This window comes from Protopterus annectens, chromosome 4.part0, assembly GCF_019279795.1.
Source record: "Protopterus annectens isolate FY-2018-M chromosome 4.part0, PAN1.0, whole genome shotgun sequence".
In the NCBI taxonomy this organism is placed as follows: Eukaryota; Metazoa; Chordata; order Ceratodontiformes; family Protopteridae; genus Protopterus; species Protopterus annectens.
Genome location: NC_056733.1, coordinates 1,514,546,809 through 1,514,559,110, shown reverse-complemented (window position 1 = coordinate 1,514,559,110; position 12,302 = coordinate 1,514,546,809).

Here is a 12,302-nt window from a genome sequence, read left to right as displayed (position 1 = left end):
AGGGTTTTGTCCCTTGTATCACAGTCAGCAGTTAGTGATGTCCATGTGAAACATATTGTACACAGTTTGGCTGAATGACAGGTGTATGTTAGACAAAGTGACCTTTTCTCAAGGAGAATCTCCAGCTTAAGAGTGAGTACAAATGCTTATTTTCAGGATAGACCCTTGAATAACAATTTGAAATGTCGGGACCCAGTAGAATGAGTCCTGAAACGCTGAGACTGAATAGTTGAAAAAACAGTCTTTCATATACCACATCCGAGATGGCCATATCTTGGAATATTCCATTTTCCCTTTTTTCTGAGGTACTGAGATCTTGGAGCTGGTATATATAAGTTCAGGGGGTGTGAAGGGCTCACTTTTCCTGCAAAATACAAGTATAAAGGAGAAGTGCAACATCCAAGATTTACAAATTGTTTGTGCTCTTTGGCATTCAGCATTATAACTGCTGACATTTGTATAGGGAGCCGGCTCATTGTCACCCTATATCCTTCCTTACCAGACAATTCTGACAAATTTGTCCTGTAGGACTAATAGATCATGATGTGTCTGAATACACAGGCACATTTATAGAGGGTTTATGTTTGGAATTTTGGAACAAGTGTTGATTGACCCTAGCTGGGGAGACTGGGAAAACTGGTTGTGTTGCAGAGAAACATATTGGCAAATGAAATTGAATGCAACTAACCCCGCAGGATTTAATGACCACATATCAATTAAACCATATTTAATCAAAAAAGCAAAAAAATTAGGAGTGTAAGTTTAGGGAATACAAAAACAGCAAGATTTAAATGTGTACATATTTCCTCTGGTGTAATAATAATGAATTTTGGTGATGGTTTTACACTTTTTATTAATGTACAATAGGACAATGTATGTTATTCTATGTGTTCATTATTTATATTATACACACTTTTTTAATCTTTTATTTTATGGATTTTAACTAAAGGAAGTTGCGTAAAGGAAGAAGGCATATTTCTTTAAGAAAATGTGGGGCCTTTTTTAAAGGAAAGAGTTTATATACTGATGTAATGGTTTGTTTCATTTACTTGAAAAAGCCCAGAACTACAGCAGGGTGAAAGTGCTTGCATTTTGTTTTGTTTTAAAAATTAAATAGTTTATAGCCTGTTCCAGTGTGCCCAGACCATTTACTTTTTTCTGAGTTTATTGGTTTTGTATGGTCTGAGTATTTTGCCAATTTTTTCATTACATGTATGCTGTTGCTTAGCATATGTACTTTCTGTAGGGGACTATACTGTGCATGATATATGTGCAGTCTTACATCTATCTCATGCTTACCCTCACATGTGAATGACATGTATGCTGCTGTTAGTGCACTGGGCCAACATCAAACAAATCCAGGTCTATCATACACTAATAGGAATAGTGTTGAAAGTGCATGGTTGACTCACATGGCACTGTATGAATATGGCATCACTGGGACTCCTCACATTATCAACAGTGCTGCAAATCTGTTTGCAGTAATATATCATACAGTGTGGCAAAGGTCTGGAATGGATTTGCAGTACTTTTCAGTAGACAGCATCAGATGTGGCAGGGATGCGTAACAAGTGATATGGATATCAAAATGAATGCACACCATAGAGAGCATCATGTTCAGCAAACAGTACATGTGCTGCATCACAGCAGTAGATATAGCTTCTGAAGCATTAAGGGACCAGAACACTAATCTCAGAGGCACTATACATGTGCTCTGGATCCATTTGCACTTCTTTTGAAAAGACTGTAGAGGCAAAGGGGAAAGATTATCATCCCATATTATATGGGCTAAGCAGCATTGGTTTACTGTTGAATTTGCAAAGTGCCTGTGATCAAATGGCATGTGCTTTAAAGGCACTTTTCCAATGGGCAGAATGGTGAACCAGAAAACATCAACTACACTACAGTGAAGGGTATTGTAGTTTGATTATCTGAGTTTGGAATTGTGAGTGGAGATCGCAGTTCAGTGATGAACAGGAAATTAACCCACTTCCTCACTGTAGTGTGATTTTGGAGTTAGTATATATAATTTGCAGGGGGTGTTGGGGGCACAGGGGGGCTTGCTCACCTACAAAATAGTAAAATACACGTAGCATTGACTGTGGAATGTCATGGAATGTTAAGCTGCATAGCATGGGTGACTGACATCACCTCCTGTTATATCAAATACATCGAACTATGGGTGTCGATTTATTCATTTTCTACTTGACCACTTTTTCGACGTTCCAGATTCCACATTTTGGGTCAACCACGTGACCAGTCGATGAGTGCAGTTTCAGGATATCAATAGTAAACAAGCAGCATCACCTCTAGTGATAGCAGGATCACTGTTTAGTTTTTGGGGGATTCACTTTTGTCTCATGTCATTGCCCCAGTACTTATTCATTCTTCATCTTGTTCTTCATGGCAAAATGCTTTTGTTAAAGGAGTCAAGTCACTCTAATAAAGTCTAGATAAACAAAACTCCAGAATTAGAAAAAATGAAATAAAAGGCTAATATACATATATTTCCACTAAAGCAAAATGATATATCCATCAAAATGTATAAAAGTTTATAAAAATTAGTGCAATAAATGCTAAACAAAACACCATAAAGCCATTTTTTTTCACTGAGAAGGGAAAGATTACCTCACACTTTCAAATACGCTTACTTCTCACACTAACTCCACAGTCACGCAACCACAGGGAAGTTGGGAGCTCACTGACAATGTCATTCTACAAATAAAGCATTGGTATTTAACAAAAGGGTGGCTCTAGGCTTTGCAACTAAAGCAATTCAATAAAGTTTGTTTTTATTCCAGTTACAGTGATTCAGTAGAGTTTGTTAAAATGAGATTTGTTGTAAGTACATATTTACTTTACCAAAGACTTATCCCTGTTGGGAAAATTTCTGTGTGAATGCAGAACATGGGCAATTTGCCTGTTAGATGTGAGCGTCACAGGCACCCCTTGAGTGCCAGTGATCCATTTTAGCTGACTGATATAAATACCACAAATGCCAATTGCATGAAATAATCTTGCTGAAAGACTTCTGGAGAGCCTCAGTGTAAGATTTTTTTTTGCAGGAGGTAAATGCACTGAACACACTCATGAGGGGTGTCACCACCCCACACAGAACATAAATGAACCTACTCAGAGTTTGAACAACAGTAGAGAATAAGGACAACTCCATTATCACTAGAAATGTTTTTGGCAGCATTTCATTGGACAGACAGAGTTTGGAGAAACAGTTGTTGATCAACTGATAGACTCCCCAGTGCTTGCAGAAGCCATCTATAATAATGTTATCTGTGTTGCATACAACCTTGATATTTATAGTATTGAACTTCTGTCTGTTGATATTTTCTATAGGCTGCATATACCATAGTGGTTACTGTTTGATTAGAATTAGAAGTAAATCTGACACTCTCTAAAATGGTTATGTGGTGGTTTCATTTTCCTGATACTATCTGGAAATATGCTGCATGCCTCCTCCATGTGTTACTACATGAAGGTAATTAAGGTATACTCAAAGCTTGGTGCAGAAGAGCAGACTATATTGAGTGTGTCACCAATAGTCTGTTGGAATATTCCTGTTGTTAGGATGTGGAGGTCATCTGTAATCTTGTCATGATGTGTGGTGATGAGCCAGAACCACTGCACACTTGAAGTTTGGTCTACATGAAAGATATTATATGTGGTATCTAGCATAATGAAACCAAGACAGTTCTCTCTATTGACTGCAGGTATTGCATGTGATATCCAGCAATAGATTTATGATACAGTACTGATATCAAATATGTTAATGAGTACAGCTCTGCTTTTCTACTGAAAGTATAACCTATAGTATCCAGCACAGTTCTAGCTATAAACTGCAGATATCACATATGGGATCAAATAATGATCAGGGAGATTTCTGATCAGACTAGTTAGGAAGGGTGTGCAGAACACTGCTGACATTTGTGCAGCCTGGCTAAGTGTATAACCACCACATAAACTACATTTCTTCAGACTTGCAGGGGAATACACATTATTTTCTACTGCATTTACTTTCTTTCTCCTCACCTGTAGCTGTAATTATTTTTGAGCTTTCCAGCATGCATTGCAATGCAAACCTTTTTACACATCGTGATGGTGACCTGATTACTTATTTTCTCATTACTGTGCCATAATTCTTTCTTCAAATACACTGCCTAGCCTAACCTCATCTTTAAATAATGCATTGTAAACTAGATTTTATGAATGAAATGTTTTCTATATGTTTATGTCTTTTGCCATGATCAAGCATTAATGGACCTTTATGAAAACGATAGGCTATACAGTGCTAAGTCAGAAACATTGAGGAAAATAAAAGCTTTGTTAACTACGATTTGCAGAATTTAAAGTTACTTCAAAAGGTAATGTTTCCTTTCCCTTGATCACCTAGAAAGGAATAGTACTTAGAAAAATGATGATTCGTCCTTTTCCTTAAAAAGAAGTTCAAACATGAAGGCACTCTTTATCTGTCAAATGATATAATGGCATAAGAAGATTGCATGGTTAGCAAGCAGATTCATAAAGGAGGTCCTCCCCATTGATAAAACAGATTTATTTTAGAGTATCTATTTACTTATTGACTGAGTAAATTAATTTCCCACATCCAGATTGTAGAAATGAAATGGCCCACACAACTTAGGAAGCATTTGGAAATGATGGGCTAGCAAATTTGGTATATATTGTCAGAAAATGTGATTTTTATGCTGAAGAAAAATTCATGAGAAATTCCATGTTTACACAAAGCAATACTACAAGATGAATGTTGTAAAGAAAATAAATGGGATACTAGCTTTGGCTGACTTTTAACTATTATGAGCAATTTATATCCAAGCCTGACTTTGTATGTATGCAAGAAGTTTGAGCAGTAAACCAAATTAAAGAACACAACTATTCTGGGTAATGGAAGGAAAATGTCTTTATGGATCAGTACATTCTTGACTTAGCAAAAAATGAAGTAAAACACAGCTTTATCTCTCTCTCTCTCTTGCTCTCTCATAGGTTCATAGGTAGGTATTACGCTATCTGTCCGAAGGCATTTATATGCCTAGCCAGAATGTGTTGGCTTTCAGCACCCCCTTAGATTAGTTCCCTGTGTCTCTGTCCAGCAGAGCCACTGAAGTGATCCCCGGGGCAAACTTTCTGTTTCCCATCCACTCATCAAGGTTTCCTTTGAAGAGTGTTAGTAAGGAGCTCTGCCTAATGTAGATTGGAATCTTGTTCCAAAGCATGGGAAGTCTCTGGGACAGGAATCTATCCCTCCAGCATGTCCTATTTATTGTTGTGGTAAGGTTTAGATCGCTAGAGTGTGTGGCTCAAGGGTATAAGGTTTTCTTTAGGTGGAGCATGTCCATCAGTTCTGGGTTGGACATGGCCTTGTATGTCAGGTAGAGATCACCTCTGAGTAGGCAGTATGCAACCGAGAACAGTTGGAGTTTCTTCAGTCGAGCTGCATAGGGCATCTGTTTGAGGCCAGTGATCCTCTTGGTGAGGTACTTCTGTGGTCTTTCCAGCTGTTGCAGGTGTCTTGTAAGGTACATCCCAAATGGGGCATTGTACTCTATGATGAGTCTGATGAGTGATGAGTAGAGGGGCACAATGACCTCTTTTGATCTGGATGCGAACCCTTTTGTGATTAGGTGGGCCATGTAGAAGGATTTTCTAACCACTTTGGCAATATTATTATCAAAGGTGAGATTACTATCTACTTGGGTCCCCAGATCCCTTATTACGTTCTCCATATTTAGGGGACTATCAACCATGTGTTAGTTTGTGGGTACTTTGTTTTTTCCAAAGGGGATGACTATGCACTTTTTGGCATTTAGCTTGAGGCCATGAGTTTGACATCAGGTATCTGTCTCAGTGAGACCCTTTTGGAGTATGTCTGTGTCAGCCAGAGAGTCAATTATAGCCCCTAGTTTGCAGTCATATGTGAACTTGGTCAGACATAGCCCTGTGTTTGCCGATACCTCTGAGAAGTATATGCTGAACAGGAGGGTTCCTAGGACTGAGCCCCGGGGAATGCCACTTGTAACCAATTTAGAGTCGGACCTAGCTCCCGCAACTCTCACCATGTGGGTTCTGTCCATGAGCCAGCTGGCAATCCATCTTGAGATGTAGGGGTTTATGTTCAGACTGGTGAGCTTGTCTATAATACTGGAATGAGGAATGGTGTCAAAGGCCTTAGCGAGGTCTAGGTAGGGTGTGTGTACCACCTTTCCCTCATCTATAGCCTTGGTAACTGTCTCAAAGAGGTCCACTAGGTTGAGGAGGCATGATCTGCCCTTTACAAAGCCAAACTGGGTAGGGTCCAGTGTTTGGAGGTTCCCAATGTCTCTGTTAATGAGTTCCATGATGATGTGCTCCATAGCCTTACAGACCAAGCTAGTCAGGCTTATAGGGAGATAGTTCCCAGGGTCTGCTGTGGCTCCACCTTTGTGGAGAGGAATAACCATTGTTGTGCGGAACTCTATGGGTAAGTAGCCTGTGGAGAGGCTGAGTTTGAACAGTGTGTTTAGGTGAGGGGTTAGTTCCTCTTTGAGCTTGTGTAGGACGCAGCCTGGGACACCGTCCGGACCCATTGATGCTGCATTTTTGGCTTTGGAAAGGGCTGTTTTAACCTGAGCGCCTGTGTTTCAGGGACTCTACATTCTTCTGGCATGGTTATGGGCCCTTTTGGGGGTGAAGTTTGCACTGAACCTGTCTGCCAGGATGTTGGCGATATCAGTCGGTTCAGTGTATTTTGTGGCATTCTGCACTAACTTCGAGCATATCTGAGCAATGCCACTTAGATTCTTGACATAGCTAAAGAATGCCTTGCAGTTATCTTTAGAGTCCTTGGCAATTTTTCTTTCAAAGCTAGCCTTGGATGATTTTATGAGGGATTGTAGTTTCTTGCTGATACTGATCAGGGATGTCTTCCCTTCACGGGATTTTACTCTTTTCTGTACTAGTTTTCTCCTTCTATTGCATAGCTTGTTTATGGCAGGAGTCCACAAGACTGGTTTCATTTTCTTGGAGAAGTGAGTCTTGGTTTTGCTTGGGATGGCACGATCTATGCATTATTGTAGGTGCCCGTAGAATGCATTAATAAAGCATTTTGTAGCTTGGACAGCATTATCCTTCAGCATGGGGGCTTTGAAACTTTCCACCTTAAGTAACGTGAAGTTTGCTTTTAAAAAGTTTTTCACAGTGGTTTCTTTATATGGAGATGGGGCGGAATGTGGATATCCAAAGTGATTTGTTTATGGTCAGATCTAACCAGCGAGGGGTTGATCTCCAGTGTAGAACACCGGTCGTCCATGTTGGTGATGACTAGGTCCAATATGTTGTCACCTCTGGTGGGAGTGTTGACCAGTTGAACCAGGGCATTTGAGTTTATAAATTCTAGGAAATGTTGGCCAAGGGAGTTAGTACCTGAGTAGTTAATGTTTGGGTAATTGAAATCACCCAATATTAGGGTGTTTGGTAAGACATTTATGTTTCCCAGTGTTTCCAGAAATGCAGAATGGGAGTCCAGGGACATGGTGGGTGATCTGTAGCAAGATACAATTTGAATTGCAGTTTTGCCCATTGTTAGTTGCATGTGGATGATCTCTGAAGCATCGTGCTGTGCCACTAACCTGGAGGTGTGGGTATACTTGATGAATATGGATACGCCCCCTCTCTTTATATATATATATATATATATATATATATATATATATATATATATATATATATATATATATATGGATCTAGGACTATTGAACGAAAGTTCAATAGTCTGAATCCACAATAACCGAATGCACTTTAATGAAAGGACTTTCACCGAAAAAGTGCTTTTGTTAAAGTCTGTTCGTATCCCCCCAAAATAAATCTTTTATACAGGGGGGCAAGCCCCCCTGCACCCCTCATGTAGGGGGCTGTGCTCCCCACACCCCCCTACTTTTATATTCTCACTCCGAGGTCGCACTACAGTGGGGAAAAGGGAATTCTCCCTTAACTTCACTATAGTGAGAACGGCACAACCAGCATGCATAACCAAAAGTGCTGCTTTGGTGAACAGCACTTTCGGTTATGTATGTTCGGTAATTTCTGCTTCGGCAGAAAGTGCCATCGGGGATCTGTATGGATCCCATATACATATATATATATATATATATATATATATATATATATATATATATATATATATATATATATATATATATGTGTGTGTGTGTGTGTGTGTGTGTTTGTGTGTGTATGTGTAGATAAAGATAGATAAAGATATGCATTTTATTTTTAGCTATCTGTCTATCTATCTATCTATCTATCTATCTATCTATCTATCTATCTATCTATCTATCTATCTATCTATCTATCTATCTATCTATCTATCTATCTATCTATCTACCTATCTACCTATTTACTCACACACACCCACGTATATACATCCATGCATACATACATAGCATTCCTCCTTAGCTTGTTTGCAGTTCCTTTCTATATCAGAAATGACACCAGTAAAAAGTTGCAAATCTAAATACTGTCAGTGGGTACTGAAAAACTGAATTGTACTTACTTTTTGCTCATTAAAGCATGTATTTTCATGCATGCTGACATTATATCCTGTAGAAAAAAACAATGTATATGTCTATCAGACTCAGAAAAAGAAAATAGTATTCAGTGCCATTTAATAATGTTCTGCTCAAAGACTGTGATAGTCTCAGGGCAGCAAACAGTAGGTATCTGATAGGTATTGCATATTGGGATAGTACAGCCAGTTTAAAGTGGTGACCCCCAATGTTATCATTTGTTCCTCAGTATCATGCCTTGTTAGTTATTCCGAGAAAACAGCTTCTGTTTCAGTTTGGCTACTAAAAATGAAATGCTGTTGTATTCCAGGTCTTCCTTCTCATGTACCAGCACCACAAGAATAGCTTGCATATTCCAGCAGGTACTGAGTTGAACACAACATAGGGCTTGCATGAATTTCAATAATCTGGTGACTAAATAAGGTTTCATTCTCAGCTATTTTGCATTACATCAGTTTGTCACAAAACTTGACAGATTATAGAAAAACAAAGGAAACAGCCATTGTCACAATATGAAAACTCATTTGAAAATAGGAATTTAGATTTTACTATGCCTGCATGATAATAGTAGCTATAAATCATATCGATCTTGCTTTCCTTAAGATATTCAGAAATGTGACAGTGTGCATAAAGGTATCTACATTTCCATGATACAGACAGAAGACTTGCTAGATGCCTTTGCTATAATAAAATTATTTGCTGTTGGTAATGCCGAAACACATTCTGTTTTGCTGGATTTTTCACATGCATATATTGATCTTAGTAATAAAATTGCCTGTTATATCACACTTTAATGATAGGCTTCTTCCTTCTCTACTTTTATAAGACTGTTCAACCAACTGTTATTTAATGAGGCTTATAAATGAAAGGATTATTTCATCCCATGAGTCATTTTACTGGGTGGTTTATTGTAAATTGAGTTTGCTGATATAATCTCTTGTTCCCAGAATGCATTTTTAAGAAAAGCATCTAATAAATACATTTTACATTATCCACTGTATCATTTTCTTATACAGTATCTATGCATTTATAAATGTCTAAAACAAAAGCAATTTCGTTTACTGTAATACAGACATTTTTCTAGGTTTAAAGATAAAGTATGGTCTGAAAGAAATGAGTTTGCATAACTTGAAGCATGCATCGCAGACACATTTACATTACTTTTCTCCAGAACCACATAGACAAAAATTAATTTGTACACCCCCTAACCAGAGCAGATATATAATTTTTAAGTGCACTTATTAATTTGCTTGGGAAAGAGTTTTTTTATAATGCCTGCTAAGAATTTATTCAATTTTTTTGAAGCATATTACAATTAATGCTTTACCACAAGCATATATGAGTATCTTTGAGCACATTGGTAAACATGACCAAGATTAGCTTTCAGTTTATCACTGATACTACTTAATAGCTGTTTGCCAAGGGCAGTTTAGCTTGACTTTATTTGATTTTGCCCAAGGATTTCGTATTGTGCTGCAGAAAATGGGTGCAGAGCTGTAGAGTCATTAGGTTCCTAGAGACAAAGCCATCATTGTTACTGGGATTTCAGTCAGAAGCATTGCGCTGAGCATCATGGTTTATCCATTGATTACTCTGTTAGTGACTTCACTGGGTTAACACATGATTATGATACGACACATTGCCTTACATATTGCATTACATCATACTGCCTGCACAGAGTGTTTAAGTATTCAGTGTTGTACTATCACATGATTTAAGATCTGTATCTTCAGCCTGCATCATATAATTGAAAAAATAATTTACAGTCAACACATCTGTCCATTTTACAAAAGCAATACTAATTGTAACCGACATTTAAAAGTAAGTAATGTACCACAAAGAAAATGCACTATTCAAGCCAGCACTAATGCAAAAAGGGTATGAGTGAGTCAAATCTGCAGCATGAGAGAGATATTGAAACAATCAGGAAGTTACTGCAATCTGCAAATGAAATAATTTTAAATATATGAGTAGCTGCATGCATTTGCCTAGTAAGTTTGTAAAGTAGGCTAGAAAAGAATTGTAAAGGCCATAAGTACTGTGGAACATGTACTTAATATACATGAGTTAATGGTTACCAATAGCTTATAAAGCATGTCAACTAAGTATCCAATGATCATACATTTCAACAACATAGTTAGTGGTCATGAATGGTGTTAATTTACTTAACAAAAGAAGCAGGAGGTTCAACTATTGTCAGTATTTCCCATAACAATAGCTTTGCATAGGGCCATATCAGCAGGTATTAATAACGTAGATACAATTTCTAAAAAGCAATGTCTAAATGTAACAAATCATTATTAACCTTGTATGATGTCTAACTCACTAGCAACACACTTGCACAACACCAGGGTCCCAGTTTAAATATGAATTTCAGCATCACTTGTCAAATGTTCTGGAGAGGTTATCTCACACAAATTGTGACTTCTAACAAGTGAGAGAAGAAAAATTAGAGACTTAGGTGGATGTTTTAATTCCAGAAGCAAAATAAGATTTTTCAAATTTTTAGTAACCTTTTTTTAGTTCCCCCTTCTTAGAGCTGTCCATCAGCTGCAATATCTCATTACCAGGGTCTGCAGGACTCACCTTAGCTTCCCCCTGGATCAATGTGACTCACACCTGCAGGTAGCTAAAGAATGAGGATGCTGACACAGTGTGAACTAACTTTCTCTCACCTTGCAGCAGTCTTGCAAGCCCTGTAATCTGCCGATGGGAGGTGCATGCATGCATCAGTACATGTGCATGGAGCTTGCTTGGCTTTTAATGCTGTTATTACAGTGAGCCTGCACAGTGTCATTCCTCACCTGGAGGGGCATGCCCATATCAGCCCCTCTCAAACATCCCTTGCCCTTGTCAGTCTCTCTGGCACTCATGCAACTAGTCCAAGTGTTATCTGAGGTACAGTAAAAGCTGTATTCTTCTGTGCCACATGACACGCTATAAAACTTTATTAACCTCAAAAAGAGAATAAAAAGGAATATTATTAAATGGGATCCCTATTGAAATCTCAAGATTTGCTTTGTTGAGTCCCAAACTACCAAAAAAAGACTGATAAGGCAGGAGAAAAGCAAATAGCGAACATCAATCTTATCCTTTAAATGTGTTTTTGTAGGGGAAAACCTCTGTGTACCCCACTGATGTAGAGGGCAAGCTGCTCACACCCCTGACTTTTATATCCAACATTTCGATCACCATGTTAGAATGTCAAAGAAAAGGGAATTTTCCATGAAATGTCAAATTCTTGGCAACTAGGTTTCTACATCTTGGGTCTTGGCAAAGTTGATTTCAAATGGTTAACTGTTAGATCACTAGGTTGTTTACCTATGTAGGTATGAAGTAGAGTGTGACAATGTGAGGGGTTGCCATTTGTGCCAGGGTGAATAAGGCAGTGCATGTGTAACATATGTCAGCATAGTTAGCTGGAGTTTGGAAATAATTTTGTGTCATTTGACTATCACACTGACTTGTACAGACGCTTGTGTTAAAAATGTATGGACAGTGTTATTATAACTTATTGAACGTTTATGCTCGGGCAAAGAATTCTGGAAGGGAAGTGTGGAGGTCTTTGAAATTGTTCTGTACTTTTCAAACACTGCAACAGATCATAGAAAAGCTCTGAATGTGTATTGTACCAGACTCATGTGATCAAATGTGATGTCATTCCATAGCCATCACCGAGAGGATGGAACACTCACAGCAGTTTGTTTTGTTTTGTTTTCATTGCAACCTGGT